Source organism: Phocoena sinus, chromosome 21 (assembly GCF_008692025.1).
Source record: "Phocoena sinus isolate mPhoSin1 chromosome 21, mPhoSin1.pri, whole genome shotgun sequence".
NCBI classification, from domain to species: Eukaryota; Metazoa; Chordata; class Mammalia; order Artiodactyla; family Phocoenidae; genus Phocoena; species Phocoena sinus.
Window position 1 is genome coordinate 3,921,718 of NC_045783.1, and position 18,420 is coordinate 3,940,137.

Genomic DNA, 18,420 nt, shown 5'->3' on the forward strand with positions numbered 1-18,420 from the left:
GATATCAAATATAGTTCTCTGTGCTATACAGTAGGACCTTGTTTTTTATCCATCGTATATATAATAGTTTGCCTCTGCTAATCCCAAACCCCCAATCCATCCCTTCCTTACCCCCCTTCTCCCTTGGCAACCACAAATCTGTTCTCTATATCTGTGAGTCTGTTTTTGTTTCATAGATATGTTGATTTGTATGTTATTTTAGATTCCACATAAAAGTGATATCATGAATTTGTCTTTCTCTTTCTGACTTACTTCACTTAGTATGATAGTTTCTACGTCCATGCATGTTGCTTCAAATGACATTATTTCATTCTTTTTGATGGCTGAATAATAGTCCATTGTGAGTGTGTGTGTATATGTGTGTGTGTGTATATATATATATATATCTCAATTCTTTATCTATTCATCTGACCATGAACATTCAGGTTGTTTCCATGTCTTGCCTATTGTAAATAGTGCTGCTATGAACATAGGGATGCATATATCTTTTCAAATTATAGTTTTGTCGTGTATATATGCCCAGGAGTGGGATTGCTGGATCACAGGCAACTCTATTTTTAGTTTTTTGAGGAAGCTCCATACTGTTTTCCATACTGGCTACACTAATTTACGTTCCCACCAACAGTGTAGAAGGGTTCCCCTTTCTCCACACCCTCTCCAGCATTTGTTATTTGTACAGTTTTTCATGATGGCCATTCTGACCAGTGTGAGATGGTACCTCATTGTAGTTTTGGTTTGCATTTCTCTAATAATTAGCAATGTTGAGCATCTTTTAATGTGCCCATTGGCCATCTGTATGTCTTCTTTGGAGAAATGTCTATTTAGGTCTTCTCCCAACTTTTTTGATTGGGTATTTTTGTTGTTGTTGAGTTGTATGAGCTGTTTGTATATTTTGGAAATTAAACCCTTGTCGTTTGCATCATTTGCAAATATTTTCTCCTATTCCATTGATTGTCTTTTCGTTTTGGTTATGGTTTCCTTTGATGTGCAAATGCTTGTAAGTTTGATTAGGTCCCATTTTTTTGTTTATTTGTTTTTATTTCTATTGCCTTGGGAGGCTGACCTAAGAAAACATTGGTAGATTTATGTCAGAGAGCGTTTTGCCTATGCTCTCTTCTAGGAGTTTTATGGTGTCATATCTTAGGTTTAAGTCTTTAAAGCCATTCTGAGTTTTTTTGTGTGCATGATGTGAGGTTCTAAGTTTATTGATTTACGTGCAGCTGTCCAACTTTCCCAGTAGCACTTGCTGAAAAGACTGTTATTTTCCCATTTTATATTCTTGCCTCCCTTATTGAAGATTAATTGCCCATAGGTGTGGGGTTCTTTTTCTGGGCTCATTATTCTGTTTCATTGATCTGTATGTCTTTTTTTTTTTTTTGCCAATACCACACTGTTTTGATTACTGTAGCTTTGTAGTATTGTCTGAAATTTGGGAGGATTATGCCTCCTGCTTTGTCTTTTTCCTCAGAATTGCTTTCTCCTGCCCCCATTATTATCTGCCACCAGAGCGGTACATTTATTATAATTGTTGAGCCCACATTGACACAGTGTCCAGAGTTGTGTTCACTCTTGGTGTTGTACATTCTTTGGGTTTGGACAAATGTATAATGCTATATATCCATCATTATATTATCATACACAGTATTTTCACTGCCCTAAAAATCCTCTGTGCTCTATTCATCTCTCTCCCCACTTACCCCAATCCCTGGCAACCACTGATTTTTTTTACTGTCTCCATAGTTTTGCCTTTTCCAGAATGTCATATAGTTGGAATCATTTAAAATATAGCCTTTTCTGCTTTGCTTCTTCCACTTAATAATATGAATTTAAGTTTCCTCCATGTCTTTTTATGACTTGATAGCTTCTTTTCTGTGCTGAGTAATATTCCATTGTGTGGATATACCAAAGTTTATTTACCCATTCACTGACCGGGGGACATCTTGGTTGCTTCCAAGTTTTGGCAATTAGGAATAAATCTGCTATAAACATCTTTTTGTGGGTTTATGTGTGGACATAAGTTCTCAACTCCTTTGGGTAAATACCAAGGAGTGTAATTGCTGGATCACATGGCAAGTGTGCTTAGTTTTGTAAGAAACTGCTGAATAGTCCTACAAAGTGACTATACCATGTGCATTCTCATCAGTATTGAATGAGCGTTCCTATTACTCTACATCCGTGCCAGCAGTTGGTGTTGTTAGTGTTCTGAATTTTGGCCATTTTAATATGTGTGTAGTGGTATCTCATTGTTGTTTTAATTTTAGCATTACCCTGATGACACAAGATGTGGAGTGTCTTTTCATATGCTTACTTGCCATTTGTGTATCTTCTGTGGTAGGGTGTCTGTTGAGGTCTTTGACCCTTTTTAAAATCAGGTTTTTTACTTATTGTTGAGTTTTAAGAGTTCTTGTATATTTTCGATAACAGTCCTTTGTCAGATATTTATTTTGCAAGTATTTTCTCCCAGTCTGTGGCTTTTCTTGTAATTCTCTTGATATTGTCTTTAACAGAGAAGTTTTTTTATTTTAATGAAGTCCAGCTTATCAGTTATTTATTTCATGGCTTGTGTCTTTGACATTGTATATAAAAAGGCATACCATACCCAAGGTCATCTAGGTTTTCTTCTATGTTATCTTCTAGTTGTTTTATAGTTTTACATTTATAGTTTTGCGTTTTACCTTTAGATCTGTGATCTGTTTTGAGTTAATTTTTGCGAAGAGGTAATACTTCTGTCTAGATTCTTTATTATTTTTCTTTTGCAAGTGGATTTCCAGTTATTCCAGCACCATTTATTGAAGAGATTATCCTTGGCCTATTTTTTTAAACCAAGTTGTAAGTTTTGTTGTTGTTGAATTGTTGAATCTTTATATATTCTGGATGTTAACCCCTTATTAGATATATGATTTGCAGATATTTTCTCTCATTCTGTAGGTTACTTTCACTTTTTTGATAGTGTCCTTAGCACAAAAGTTTCCCATTTTAATGAACTTCAATTTACCTATTTTTCATTTTGTTTTCTGTGCCTTCAGTGACATATCCAAGAAATCATTGACAAATGCAATGATATGAAGTTTTCCCTCTTCTAAGCTCTTATGTTTAAGTTTTGATCTATTTTCATTTAAGTTTTGTGTATGGTGTAAGGTAAAAGTTCAGTTTTATTCTTTTGCATGTAGATAGCACATTCCCAACACCATTTATTGAAAACGCTATTATTTCCCCATTGAATAGTCTTGGCACCCTTGTCAAACATCATTTGACCATATATGTGAGGGTTATATCTGGGCTGTCTGTTGTCTTTGACTGGTCTCTATGTCTCTCTTTTTGCCAACACCATATTGTTGCTTTGTAGTAAGTCTTGAAATCAGGAAATGTGAGACCAACAACTTCATTTTCTTTTCCAAGATTATTTTATCTATATGGAGTTTCATGAAATTATATATGAATTTTATAACAAAATTCTCAGCTTATCAACTTGTACACTTAAAAATCATATAATTTATTGAGAATGGTTTATTGTAGGTCTTTCTGGGAGACTGTGGCGTGTGCATCTGAAAAGAATGTGTATTCTACCAGAGGGGTATTCTATAGATGTCTGCTAAGTATAGCTTGTTCAGAGTGTCATTCAAATCTTCTATTTTCTTATTAATGTTCTATAATATGATAAATGTACTGTGTTTATGCCTCTTATTGTTGAATTATCTATCTCCCCTTTTAAAACTTTCAGTTTTACTTCATGTATTTTGGTACTCTATTTTTATGTGCCTATATTTTTTAAATTGTTAAATTTTGATGGTAAATTGACCCATTTATCATTATCAAATAACATTTCGCTTCATTTATGGTTTATTTTGTGTGATAAAATAGCCACTGCAGTTCTTTTATGACTGCACTGTGCATTAGTTATATTTCTTCCATTCTTTACTTTTTACTTGTTTCTCCTATACACCAGGGGTCCCCAAACCCTGGGCCATGGACTGGTACCAGTCTGTGTCCTGATAGGAACCGGGCCACACAGCAGGAGGTGAGCAGTGGGCAAGTGAGCAAAGCTTCATCTGTATTTACAGCCGCTCCCCATCACTCGCATTGCGACCTGAGCTCCACCTCCTATCAGAGGAGTGGCGGCATTGGATTCTCATAGGAGCATGAACCCTACTGTGAACTGCGTATGCGAGGGATCTAGGTTGCGCGCTCCTTATGAGAATCTAATGCCTGATGACCTGAGGTGGAGCTGAGGCGGTGATGCTAGCACTGGGGAGCAGCTGCAAATACAGATTATCATTAGCAGAGAGGTTTGACTGCACAGAGACCATGATAAATCAATTGCTTGCAGACTCATATCAAAACCTTATCAGTGAGTGGCAAGTGAAAACAAGCTCAGGGCTCCCACTGATTCTGCATTATGGTGAGTTGTATAATGATTTCATTATGTATTGCAATGTAATAATAATAGAAATAAAGCACACAATAAATGTAATGTACTTGAATCATCCCGAAACCATCCCCCTGCCCTGGTCTGTGGAAAAATCATCTTCCACGAAACCAGTTCCTGGTACTAAAAAGTTTGGGGACCACTGCTATAGACAGTACAGATTTGGGTGTGAATTTTCCAATAGATAAACTTTGCTTTTTGTTTAGATTGTTCAATCCATTCGATTTTAATATTATTATTGATATTGTTGATTTAACATCTGCTATTTTGCTTTTTGTTTACTACACATGGTGCCTTTTTGTTTCTCCATTCCTCCTTTAGTACCTTATTTTTATTAAGTGGGTGTTTTCTAGTGTAACATTTTAATTCCTTTAAGAGTTTAACAATTTAAAAAAATTTTTTCCGCTTTTTAAAAATTTTACCAGTTGCGTTTTGAGAAGCAGCACTTCAATAGCAGGTTTTTAGATGATACCACTGGATATCAACCTGTTGTTCAGACACAAAATCCCAATGATGTAGCACAGAAATATTTCTAGTCATGTGTTACTCATATCTGATATCTTCTCTTTATATATATTAATACATATTAATGTTTAACCTTAGATTGTTTAAGGTTATAAATAAGTGGGCTATGTCTTTTATTAATGTCTTATCTTGCCAGTTCCTATATATCCTAGAAGAAAAACAATGCATTACAAATTGACTTTTTTCTTTCACCATAGTGGCATTTTCTAGAACAAAGTATAAATCACTTTAAACCATGAGCATGACCACAGTGGAAAGGATGTGGTCAATGCCTGTTTGTTACCACACTTAAAAAGATCAAATTAATGAATGAAATTATTTTCAAATTAATAAATTCATAAGGAATTGCTATCATAAAATTTTATATGGAATTATGTAATTTGTTTACCTTTGTAAACAAAAATAACTTCTTAAAGAGCTCTAAGACCTTTACTCTGCAAAAGTAGTATGCTCCCATTTCTGTAGATACCACTGTACCTCTTAGATTTTCCCTGCTTGAATTATTGAAAGGTAATTCCATGCACTCAAAACACCTTTATTTTCTTTATGAGATCATGATGTCTCCTAATCTATTCATGTAGCTTCCAGAAGCATCTATTGCTAGTTACTCTTTTATTTCAAGGTTTAGTAGTGTATTTTTCTGTTATATAAGTGACCTTTCCACCTATTGATTTCCAGGACAAGAATACGTATAATTATGGCTACCTGGTCTGCTAAAATGCCATTTTGACCAACTGTGAATTAATTTTATCGGTATCCTTAGGGAAAATGAAACTCAGCTTGTTTTGGATTATCCACATTAACATGAAATACCCAAATATGTGTCAAAAGAATAAAATTAATCCACAGATGATTGTTAAGTCAAACCCAATATATAACATCTTTCATCATTACTGATATTTACAGTGATTGCTTCCAGACTTCAAGGTTTGTGCTGCAGTGTTAAAGGAAATTTTATTTGAGCAACTGAGTTACTAAAGTATCTTATGATTATAAGTAATAAAAATCCACAGAGGCTAGTTTAAGCAACAAAGGGTTGGGGGGGGGGGCATTTAATACATCTCAAATACTTTTCTTTATAAGCAAAAAATATACAAACGTAGCTTAAATGAAGAGAAATGGTTATTCTAAGGTTATAGGAGTGGTTCATGGAATGCAAAGGCAGGGATGGATCTAGAACTCAGATTAGACTAAAATTAAGTACTGGTGTGATTCAGAGTAGTGCTTTTCAAACTTTAATGTGCATACACAGTGCCAGGAAGATATAAACTCATATGTCAAGACTTGAATGCTCATAATCACTGCAGGTTTATTTCTGATAGCCAAAAACTAGAAAAAAAGCAAATGCTCATCAACAGAGGAAGGGGTAATCAATATTACTCAGCCATTAAAATGAATGAGACAAGATGAGACAAAAATGCTAGATAAAAAGAGTACATTCTCCATGATTCCATTTATATAAAATTCTAGAAAATGCAAACTGACTATAGGAAGCAAATCAGTGACTTTCCAGGCATGTGAGGGGGCAGGGAGATAGGGGCTAGGGAAACTTTGATGGTGATGTAAATGTTCATTACTCATATTGTGTTAATAGTTTCACAGGTATAGGCATTTGTTAAAACATATCAAAGTTTCATTTATTACATGTCAATTATATCACAATTAAGTATTTTAAAAAATAAAAGAGTGTTCACAGTAGGCACAACATGGTGAAACTAAAAACACCTGTCCATGGATAGGAGAGAAAAATCTTCACATCAGTCAGGGGAGAAAGATTATATTTAGAAGAGCAATAGTTAGGTTGGTAGCTGATTTTGAAATATCAACATTGGAAGGAAGAAGATACAGGGGTAATATCTCCTATTGTCTGGCAGAGGGTAAGGGAGAAGTGGGAGACTCGCCGAGGTAGAATTCTATAAACAGCATTTTTTTAAACAAGAAAACAAATGGAAAGAGCAGAATGAACTTTAGGCAGAAGGAAAGTGCTGTCACATAGGAAGTCTCATATGCAGGACAGAACAAAGTTGGAGATATATAATCTAAATATATGTCTACTATATTAAACAATAGAATACTAATGTATCACAGGGATTAAAGGAATATAAAATACATTATATAAATTTGGGAAGAGATAAATGATATCACAATGTTTTAAGGTCCAGTGTGACAGTGAAAATATAAAAAGTGGGTGGGAGGTTCTAACAGAGAAAATCGGCAAACACTGCAAGTAATTATCATTAAAAGAATGGATCAGAGGGCTTCCCTGGTGGCGCAGTGGTTGAGAGTCCGCCTGCCGATGCAGGGCACACGGATTCGTGCCCCGTTCCGGGAAGATCCCACATGCCACTGAGCGGCTGGGCCCGTGAGCCATGGCCGCTGAGCCTGCGCGTCTGGAGCCTGTGCTCCGCAACAGTAGAGGCCACAACAGTGAGAGGCCCGCGTACCACACACAAAAAATAATAAATTAATTAATTAAGTAGATCATATAGGCTAGCATATGTAACTGAAGTAAATGAAGTCAGACAAAAAGTTACAAAGGCTATTTTTATATGGGTCACATATAAATAGTAAGATTATAAAGGCTCCATAAAAAAGGACAACAAGCTTAATTATATAATTCAGGAAGGGAAATAGAAGAAGGGACAAAACAATTTTTGGTTTTTGTTCAACATTTCATTTTTTTGTAAACACAAGACAGATAAGTTTGACTGAAAATTAATATGGTGAATATTTACTGTCTCATATTCTTTACTTTTAAACTTGAAATGACAACCTAACAATGTTTACAAAAAATAATTGCTCTTCCATTGATAGTGTTAGAGTTACTATTTTTAGAATTGAAAGATTTAATTGAGGTAATGGATCTTGGAGAAGAAAAATTTTTTGGTGACCGGCATGTTGAAGTATATCACTATGTAGATTCAACAGTTAAAATGCAACAATAGGCTTCAAACAATTGGTAAAGATAATTTAATGAAACTTTGTAATAATACTTTACTAAAATCATGAAGAGGAATAGTTCTAGGATATTTGTTTGTAGAAAAAGCTTGGGAATAGAGGAGGAGAAAGTCACTGAAACAGGTTTTTTTAAAAATGTGTAAACAATAGTGACAGCATTGAGCAGTATTCCTAAAGCGTTTGATGTAAAACACCATTACTAAGAGTTTTAACAACAGGTTACTTGATCAAACTAATGTAAAGAATGGAAATGCTGTACTTTTCCTCTTAGAAGCTGGCAAGGCACATTACTAACATGAAAGATTCTGAGAAATCTCAGGAGAAAGAACTGTTTATTTTGTTCATGCCAACCCATGCTAATTTGATCACCAGAGATTTTTTTTTTTCTTAACTAAGCATCTCATAAACCACTCTAGTTACCTTGGAAAATTCATTTGTAAAATGAACACTGCAAGAGAGTGTCAAATTATACAGAGATGTCAATGAACATGGATGAAGAGAAACCATCACATATGGTGAATGGGCTTTCACTGGTGTTTTGCAAGACAGAAGCTTTAGGAAAAAGTGAGTTACAAAGGAGAAAGTAGGAAGTGTAACAGTAGGTGTAAAAAACTCAGTTAAAAGGAGAATGAATGTTTATAATATGAACGCAAGAAGGGGAAAGTGCAAGTTTTGTCAGTGTTGATTTAATATATGTAGTTTCAATTATGCTATAGATATGGATCTGAAATTGGATATAGTCTTAAGCACAAATTTAAATTTCTTAGTCACCATATCTTGAGGAAGATGGAATGGAGAAAAAGAAAAAGAGCTCTTAAAGCAATGTCCTCTCAAAATGTGACTTTAGAACCCGTAGCCTCAAAATTACCCCAAGACATGGGCCCAAGTAAGTGGCATTTCAGAGAAAGTACTCTAGGTGAGAAAAATCTATTCTTTTTCTGATTTCATTTAATACGATAGAAACAACTTAGTGCCCCTTAACAGTGACTTTTTTCCAGAGAAGCTAGATAACAGTTAATATGATATAGAATTGTCACAATTAAAAACAGTGTAATCAGGATTTTTTTAAGTATAAAATTATCAATTCATTAAAGATAGGTATCGGCGCTTAAAAATGACTGCGTTGCACTGAGAGACCACAGAGACAATGTGGACGAAGTCACCCCTCCGGTCACTTTTGGTCATGCTGCTTTTGAAGGTCACCAGCTCTGACCGTGCACTTGGAGAAGTTCTCCAGAAGAGAGACAGGTTAGCTGTGCGTACAGAAATGTCTCCACCCCTGCGCTTCCAGTGAGGCTTCAGGTGGTTAGTCCACTCAACGAAGGTCTGAGGCAGGTTACATTACATGCTGCTTTAATTTGATGATTTTAATTCTTCATAGAAATTGTTCCTTTCCTTTCAGAAGCATTTATACTTTTGTTTAAATTAGAGAGAATATCGTTTTTTGTTCTGTTGCTTTCTTACAGTATAATTTAATCAATTGTGCTTCTTGCATTTTAAATCATATTAACTATGATTTTCTTATGTTAATCATGTGATCTTAATCTTGAGTATGCATAGGAAATGTGTGTGATGTTTCTAAAATACTCCTGAATTATTGAAAATGAAGACAATGCTGTTCCCTTTGTATCAATATCAAAATATATATCATTTCAAGCTGCATTCAAAACTTCATATCTTACATACGTCTCTCTGAATGTAAATATGCTCTTATTTGTGACAGTATGTCAACAGAAGAGAAGAAATAAGAGCTATAAATCAATAAATCAGTTTTATTTTTGGCAGTGTAGAAAGTAACTTTCTTTGGTTTCTGCAAAAGTAAATATACTTTAAAATGATCAACTCTATGACCATATGAAGTTCTGTGATATTTGAAGAAATTATTTCAGATAAATTTTAAGAATAAAATATTCTATGATGTTATATACAGTGAGCAAAAAAACAATATTTGCAGAAAGTAAAATTGGGAATATTCATTACCACTTTTTAAAATTATAGTAATCTTAAATATATGCATGTATAAGCACACATACATATTGCACATACATTTTCACACAAATCTTGCTAACAAATTTTATCAGCTCCATTTTCTTGACATAAGTTTGCTATTATTATTTTAATTTTAAGAGAATATTGCCTAAATATATATAGATTATAGATGGAGTTAAAAGAGACATGAAGTGTTTCTGTGCTTCTATTTCATTGGTCAGAAAATACATGTGGGCTATTTTAAGATCTGCAGTAAAAGGAAATCAACTAAACCTAGTTTTGCCCTTCACTCTCTGTGACAGATCTGCAATAATGGACAAATAAACCAGGGGGGTTACATGGACTGTGAATGGCTCTATGTTCAGTGTTAGTTTTATTATTTTATACTTTGTTAAAATATAGATTGGGGGGGACCTTCAAGATGGCGGAGGAGTAAGACACGGAGATCACCCTCCTGCCCACAAATACATCAGAAATACATCTACATGTGGAACAACTCCTACAGAACACCTACTGAACGCTGGCAGAAGACCTCAGACCTCCCAAAAGGCAAGAAAGTCCCCACGTACCTGGGTAGGGCAAAAGAAAAAAGAATAAACAGAGACAAAAGGATAGGGATGGGTCCTCCACCAGTGGGAGGGAGCCGTGAAGGAGGAAAGGTTTCCACACACTAGAAGCCCCTTCGTGGGTGGAGACTGCGGGTGGCAGAGGTGGGAAGCTTTGGAGTCGCGGGGAAGAGCGCAGCCACAGGGGTGCGGAGGGCAAAGTGGAGAGATTCCCGCACAGAGGATCGGTGCCGACCGGCACTCACCAGCCCAAGAGGCTTGTCTGCTCACCCGCTGGGGCGGGCGGGGCTGGGAGCTGAGGCGGGCGGGGCTGGGAGCTGAGGCTCGGGCTTCGGTCGGAGCGCAGGGAGAGGACTGGGTTTGGCGGCGTGAACACACCCTGCAGGGGGTTAGTGCGCCACGGCTGGCCGGGAGGGAGTCCAGGGAAAAGTCTGGAGCTGCGTGGGAGGCAAGAGACTTTTTCTTCCCTCTTTGTTTCCTGGTGCGCGAGGAGAGGGGATTAAGAACGCTGCTTAAAGGAGCTCCAGAGACGGGTGCGAGCCGCGGCTATCAGCGTGGACCCTGAGACGGGCATGAGACGCTAAGGCTGCTGCTGCCGCCACCAAGAAGCCTGTGTGCGAGCACAGGTCACTCTCCACACCTCCCCTCTCGGGAGCCTGTTCATCCCACCACTGCCAGGGTCCTGGATCCAGGAAAAACTTACCCGGGAGAAACGTACGGCGCGCCTCAGGCTGGTGCAACGTCACGCCAGGCTCTGCCACCGCAGGCCCACCCAGCACTCTGTGCCCCTCCCTCCCCCAGGCCTGAGTGAGCTGGAGACCCTGAGTCAGCTGCTCCTTTAACACTGTGCTGTCTAAGAGAAGAAGAGAGGCCCTCAGGTGACCTACACGCAGAGCAAGTCCAAATCCAAAGCTGAACCCCAGGAGCTGTGTGAACAAAGAAGGGAAAGGGAAATCTCTCCCAGCAGCCTCAGGAGCAGCAGATTAAATCTTCACAATCAACTTGATGTACCTGCATCTGTGGAATACCTGAATAGGCAACGAATCCTCCCAAAAATTGAGGAGGGGGACTTTGGGAGCAATTGTAGACTTGGGGTTTGCTTCTGCTTCTAATTTGTTTCTGGTTTTATGTTTGTCTTAGGTTAGAATTTATAGCTTATTATCATCAGTAGATTTGTTTATTGATTTGGTTGCTCTCTTCCTTTATATATATATATATATATATATATAATATATATATATATATATTATATATATATATATATATACACATACATATATACATATATTTGTCCTGTTTCTTTTGTGAATGTGTATGTGTATGTTCTTTGTGTGATTTTGTCTGTATACCTTTGCTTTTACCATTTGTCCTAGGGTTTTGTCTGTCCTTTTTGTTTTTCTTTCTTTCTTTTTTTTTTAGTATAGCTTTTAGCACTTGCTTTCATTGGTAGATTTGTTTTTTGGTTTGGTTGCTCTTGTCGTCCTTTTTTTAATTTTTAGTAATATTTTTTTATTTTATAACTTTAGTTTATTTAATTAATTTTTTTCTTTCTTTCTTTTCTCCCTTTTCTTCTGAGCCATGTGGCTGACAGGGTCTTGGTGCTCTGGCCGGGTGTCAGCCTGAGCCTCTGAGGTGGGAGAGCCAAGTTCAGGACATTGCTCCCAAGAGACCTCCTGGCTCCACTCATCAATCAATTTGGTAAAGTAGATACAAAATTAATGCCCAGAAAATCTCTTGCATTCCTATATATTAATGATGAAAAATCTGAAAGAGAAATTAAGGAAATATTCCCATTTACCATTGCAACAAAAGAGAATAAAAAACGTAGGAAATAAACCTACTTAAGGGAGACAAAAGACCTGTATACAGAAAACTATAAGACACGGATGAAAGAAATTAAACATGATACAAACAGATGGAGAGATATACCATGTTCTTGGATTGGAAGAATCAAAATTATGAAAGTGACTGTACTACCCAAAGCAAATCTACAGATTCAATGCAATCCCTATCAACTACGGGGTGGCATTTTCACAGGACTAGAACAAAAAAATTGCACAATTTGTATGGAAACACAAAAGACCCAAAAATAGCCAAAGCAATCTTGAGAAAGAAGAACAGAGCTGGAGGAATCAGGCTCCTGGACTTAAGAGTATACTACAAAACTACAGTAATCAAGACAGTATGGTACTGGCATAAAAAGAGAAAGATAGATCAGTGGAACAGGATAGAAAGCCCAGTGATAAACCCTCACACATATGATCACCTTATCTTTGATAAAGGTGGAAAGAATATACAGTGGAGAAAAGACAGCCTCTTCAATAAGTAGTGCTGGGAAAACTGGAGAGCTACATGTAAAAGAATGAAATTAGAACACTCCCTAACACCATGCCCCAAAATAAACTCAAAATGGATTAAAGTCCTAAAAGTAAGGCCAGACACTGTAAAACTCTTAGAGGAAAACATAGGCAGAACACTCTATGACATAAATCACAGCAAGATCCTTTTTGACCCACCTCCTAGAGAAATGGAAATAAAACCAAAAATAAACAAATGGGACCTAATGAAACTTAAAAGCTTTTGCACGGAAAAGGAGACCATAAACAAGACGAAAAGATAACCCCAGAATGGGAGAAAATATTTGCAAATGAAGCAACAGACAAAAGATTAATCTCCAAAATATGTAAGCAGCTCATGCAGCTCAATATGAAAAAACCAAACAACCCAATCCAAAAATGCGCAGAAGACCTAAATAGACATTTCTCCAAAGAAGATATACAGATTGCCAACAAACACATGAAAGGATGCTCAATATCACTGATCATTAGAGAAATGCAAATCAGAACTACAATGTAGTATCACCTCACACTGGTCAGAATGGCCATCATCAAAAAATCTACAAACAGTAAATGCTGGATAGGGTGTTGAGAAAAGGGAACCCTCTTACACTGTTGGTGGGAATGTAAATTGATACAGCCACTTTGGAGAACAGTATGTGGGTTCCCTAAAAAACTAAAAATAGAACTACCATATGACCCAGCAATCCCACTACTGGTCATATACCCTGAGAAAGCCATCATTCAAAAAGAGTCATGTGCCACAATGTTCATTGCAGTCTATTTACAATAGCCAGGACATGGAAGCAACCTAAGTGTCCATTGACAGATGAATGGATAAAGAAGATGTGGCACATATATACAATGGAATATTATCAGCCATAAAAGGAAATGAAATTGAGTTATTTGTAGTGAGGTGGATGGACCTAGAGTCTGTCATACAGAGTGAAGTAAGTCAGAAAGTAAGCATACAAATGGCATATGCTAACACATATGTATGGAATTAAAAAAATATATTTCTGAAGAACCTAGGGGCAGGACAGGAATAAAGACGCAGACATAGAGAATGGACTTGAGGACATGGGGATGAGGAAGGCTAAGCTGGGACGAAATGAGAGAGTGGCATGTACATGTATACACTACCAAATGTAAAATAGCTAGTGGGAAGCAGCTGCATAGCACAGGGAGATCAGTTCGGTGCTTTATGTCCACCTAGAAGGGTGGTATAGGCAGGGTAGGAGGGAGACGCAAGAGGGAGGAGATATGGAGATGTATGTATATGTATAGCTGATACACTTTGTTATAAAGCAGAAACTAACACAGCATTGTAAAGCAATTATACTCCAATAAAGATGTTAAAAAAGATAGTTTAAAGCAATAGCCAGTAATTTTCCAATGCTATCTTTTAATAATCAAACACATTTTTAATAACTCAAAGTTTAATTCATTTAATGAAATGGAGGACATTTATCCTTAATTCTTGGACAAATGAGATTTTTCATCACTAATGGCAATGCTGTAGTTTGGGTGAAATATCAAAATCAGTCTTATGATGCAGGCTTATTTTTTCTGCAACACCAAATGCCTTACACTTGATTGAACATTTATGACACCTATTGTCTTAGTCAGTTTGGACTGCTATAACAGAATACTATACACTGTAAAGTTTAAGCAACAGACATTTATTTTTCACAGTTCTGGAAGTTTAGGGGTCTAAGATTAAGATGCAGGCAGATTTGGTGTGTGTTGAGGCCTTGGCCTGCAGATGACCATTTCCTGCTGTGTCCCCACATGGCAGAAAGAGGGGGAGCAAGCTCTCTAGTCTCTGCTTGTAAGGGCACTAATCTCATCAGGAGGACCCCACTCACATGACCTCATCTAAACTCTCCTGAAGACCGCATTTCCCAATACTATCACATTGGGATTTAGAGCCGTAACATATGAATTTGGAAGGAATGTGAACATTCAATCCTTAACACCTGTCTTGCTCCATCTTTGCTCTGTGCACTTTAAGAATGTGGACAGAGATATTTGTAGTGTCTATATTAGTAAACTTGTTGAATTAGAATATTGGTTCATTCTAGCAACCATTCTAAATTCATCATAAAGTTGATTTTGTATCTTTTTATGTTTTAAATATGAAGTATCATATATTTTTAGAAAGCAGTATTTCCTTTATAAGATAAGCACAATAGTTACACTTTCTTCTGATGTACTTCTGATGTGTGTTCACATTTACCCTTTTCATTGAATATACAGTTATTCTGCATTTTTAATTTCAGCGCATGTAATACAAGAAAAAAAAAGAAGAATGTGTATATTTTCCATCCCAAGAAGGCTTATACAATTAATCTTTAATTTTAAAGTAAATATTAATTTTTATTCTGTTCTTTCTCTCACTTTTATTATTTTTCTGCCATTTAAATTCTCAGGAAATTTGAGAATTAGGGGAATATAAATTTTTAAAAAACACTTTTATTGTTTAAATAAGAACAACACCTGATAACTACAAGTCCTTTATAATAAAAAAGTATATATATAATTATAAGATACATAATTACAAAGCTTTCACTAATATTTCTTTTCCATAATTATTCTCTTGTAATATATTTAGAGTTTATTCTCATACCTTGTAACTGGATGGCTTTCACTATCTCCTGTTCATCAGTGTAGAACAAATTATTCATGTTTCAGTACTCCAGTAATGAGATGTCAGCCCATAATCCTTGCTGTTGAAGGGATTGTCAGAAATGATTGAATCCTTGGTGATGTGACCTCAATGCCATTTAAAGCTTGCCCTCGTAAGAGAGTACATGCTCTCTGAGAAGCCCCTTTTCTTCTTAGCTTTTTTTTTGTTTTGCATAATATTATACATGTATGTGCATAATTCAAACTGAAAATCAATTCAGCAATAACTGTATACATGTGGGACATTTATTAACCACTATTTATTTTGAAGACTCACTGTGAAGACATATGGATATCATATTAATTTTTATTTCATAAAATCCAACATGGTTCGTTGGGGCTGCTAATTTTCAGTTGCTCCGTGGTAGATGTGTTTGCCTGCTATTAGGAAGTTTGTTTGCTTAGTTATTTAAGTATTATGCCTTTGATAATTATTTAAGTGAGTAAAAAATCCACCAAAAGGATTTTATATCCATGAGAGTTTCCACTGTCATAAGTTTGCAAACCAGAGGCGTTACGTATTAGGGTCCCGCCAGCAAAACAGAACCAATACAGTACATATATTACAAGACTTACTGTAAGGAATTGCATTACAGCATGGTGTGGGCTGGCTAAGCAGTTCTGAAATTTACAGGGCAGGCCTTCAGGAAGAGCAGCCTGGAACTCTCAGGCAAGAGCTGAAGCTGCAGTCCATAGGCAAGTTCTTTTTCAGGGGAACCTCAATTCTACGCTTAAAACCTTTAAAATGATTGAATCAGGTTCACCCAGATTATCTAAGATAATCTCCTTTACTTAATGTCAACTCATTATGGACCTTAATCACATCTACAGAGTATGTCAGAGCAATACCATGAAAAACAGTATTTGATTGAGTAATTGGGTACTGTAGTCTAGAAAGTTGACACAGAAAACTAAACATTACAGGTTATTTCCTATTTTTACAGGATTAGTATTTGCCTGATTCATGAATGATGAAGCTATGAGTGCTTAACTCAAGTCTCAATGAGCTTAATTCACATCACTGGGAGGGAGGAGGTACTGTAATATCTTGAAAAGTTTAGTTTTACATACTCAATTTCACTACTACTTATTTTGATATATATATATTTCAGTACTACTTATAAATTTTGAGATCTTGGGGCTGGTTAATGCTTAAAGGTTCAACAGATTTTATACATCATACTTTGACCAAGATCTAGTTGCAATTATATAATAAGACTTAATTGTGCTTATAACCATATATTGAAAAATTCAAATCAACTTATGGACATAGTCCAAATTTAGCTCATTCATTCTGTATTAGTCATGCATATAGATTAAATATATAAATAATATATAACAGAGGTAGGTCAGTAAGTATAAGAACTTTTTAGCCTAAATGGCACAGAATAGATATTCAGAATTCATCTTTCACTTAAAAACTTTATGATTTAGGAGGTTAATGGGCAGTGACTAAGGCATAGTACTTCTAGCTTGGGAACTTAATTTCAAATGGTAAGAAACCTCACGCCCGATACCTTATGCTTCAAATTTTCTTTCTGTTTTTTACTTAAAAGTACCTTTTTATTTTACAAATCTAATATATCTCTAAATCCCTCTACTCCTTTTCTTTATAGTATGGGTTAGTTTCCTATTGCTTCATAACAAATTAGTACAAATTTTGTGGCTTGAAACAAAAGTTTACTATCTCACAATTTCTGTGGGATTATGAGGTAACTCGGTTCGTTACTGAGGGTCTCACTAGGCTGAAATCAAGGTGTCAGCCAGGGTCGCTCTCTCATCTGAGGCTCAAGAGTTTTCATCCAACTGGTTGTCGTCAGAATTCAGCTCCCTGCACTTGTAGAAATGGAAGTTCCATTTTCTTGCTGAATATTGGCAAGGGGCTGCTCTCAGCACCTAGGGGCCACCTGTAGGTTCTTGCCACGTGGTGCCCTCCATAGACAGTTCACAACACATGTATTTGTTTGTCAGAGGCTGGGAGGAGTGTACCTCTTTTGCTTTGAGTGTGTCTGCTGCTTTGAGTCTCTTTAAAAGATTCGCCTGATTAGGTCAGTCCTGCCCATGGTAATGTCTCTTTTGGTTAAAACAAAGTCAACTGATTAGGGACTTTAATTATATCTGCAAAACGGAATCACATATGCCAACATTTGAATTATCTAATCACCTGTTAAGATTCTCTTTTTATTTTCCATTATCTTCAACTCTGAGTGAATATATAGGCTTCCACAAGACACAAAAACCAAAAAATGAACAAAACAAAACAACACAAGGCAGAGCCAGTTTCACTGCGAGAGAAGGTTTACATCTGTCCGTTTAAAAAAATAAGCATATTTTACACGTACACACATATACGAGTGTGTATATTTACTCACATTTAATCAATAAATAAAACTATTACCAAGGGCTGTTCTCCAATGGCAATTGAACAGATGAAAGGGTATGATTTTCAAGTAGGTTTTAAATTTGCAAAGCATCTATTAATAAAGTATATAAAGGAAAATCATGAATAGTATAACTTATTATTACCCTCCAAAATTTAAATTTTAAAAATAAATCATAAGTACTCCTTTGTAGATTTGAAGTCCTTTGAGGAAGTGTTATGCTTCATTTATACATTATACCATTTTACTGTTGCTGTTCAATAATTACATATTGTTGACATTTTTAATGTAGTTATGCTTTCTTTTATGGTTTTAAGAATCAGCTTATTGTTACATGGAATAAATGTATTTCAGTTTCATGTTACTTGGAAAAGTAATGGATGAATCGAATTGTACTTCATGGATACTCATCCCCTCTGAGGCGTTCAGTTGGTATTGAACACTGCAATACTAACTGCTTTGATACACTCGATATTGCCCTGAGTCCAAAAAACTTATTCCTCAGAACACTTACATAAAGGAGTAATGTTTCCTAGTAGAAACAAGCAATA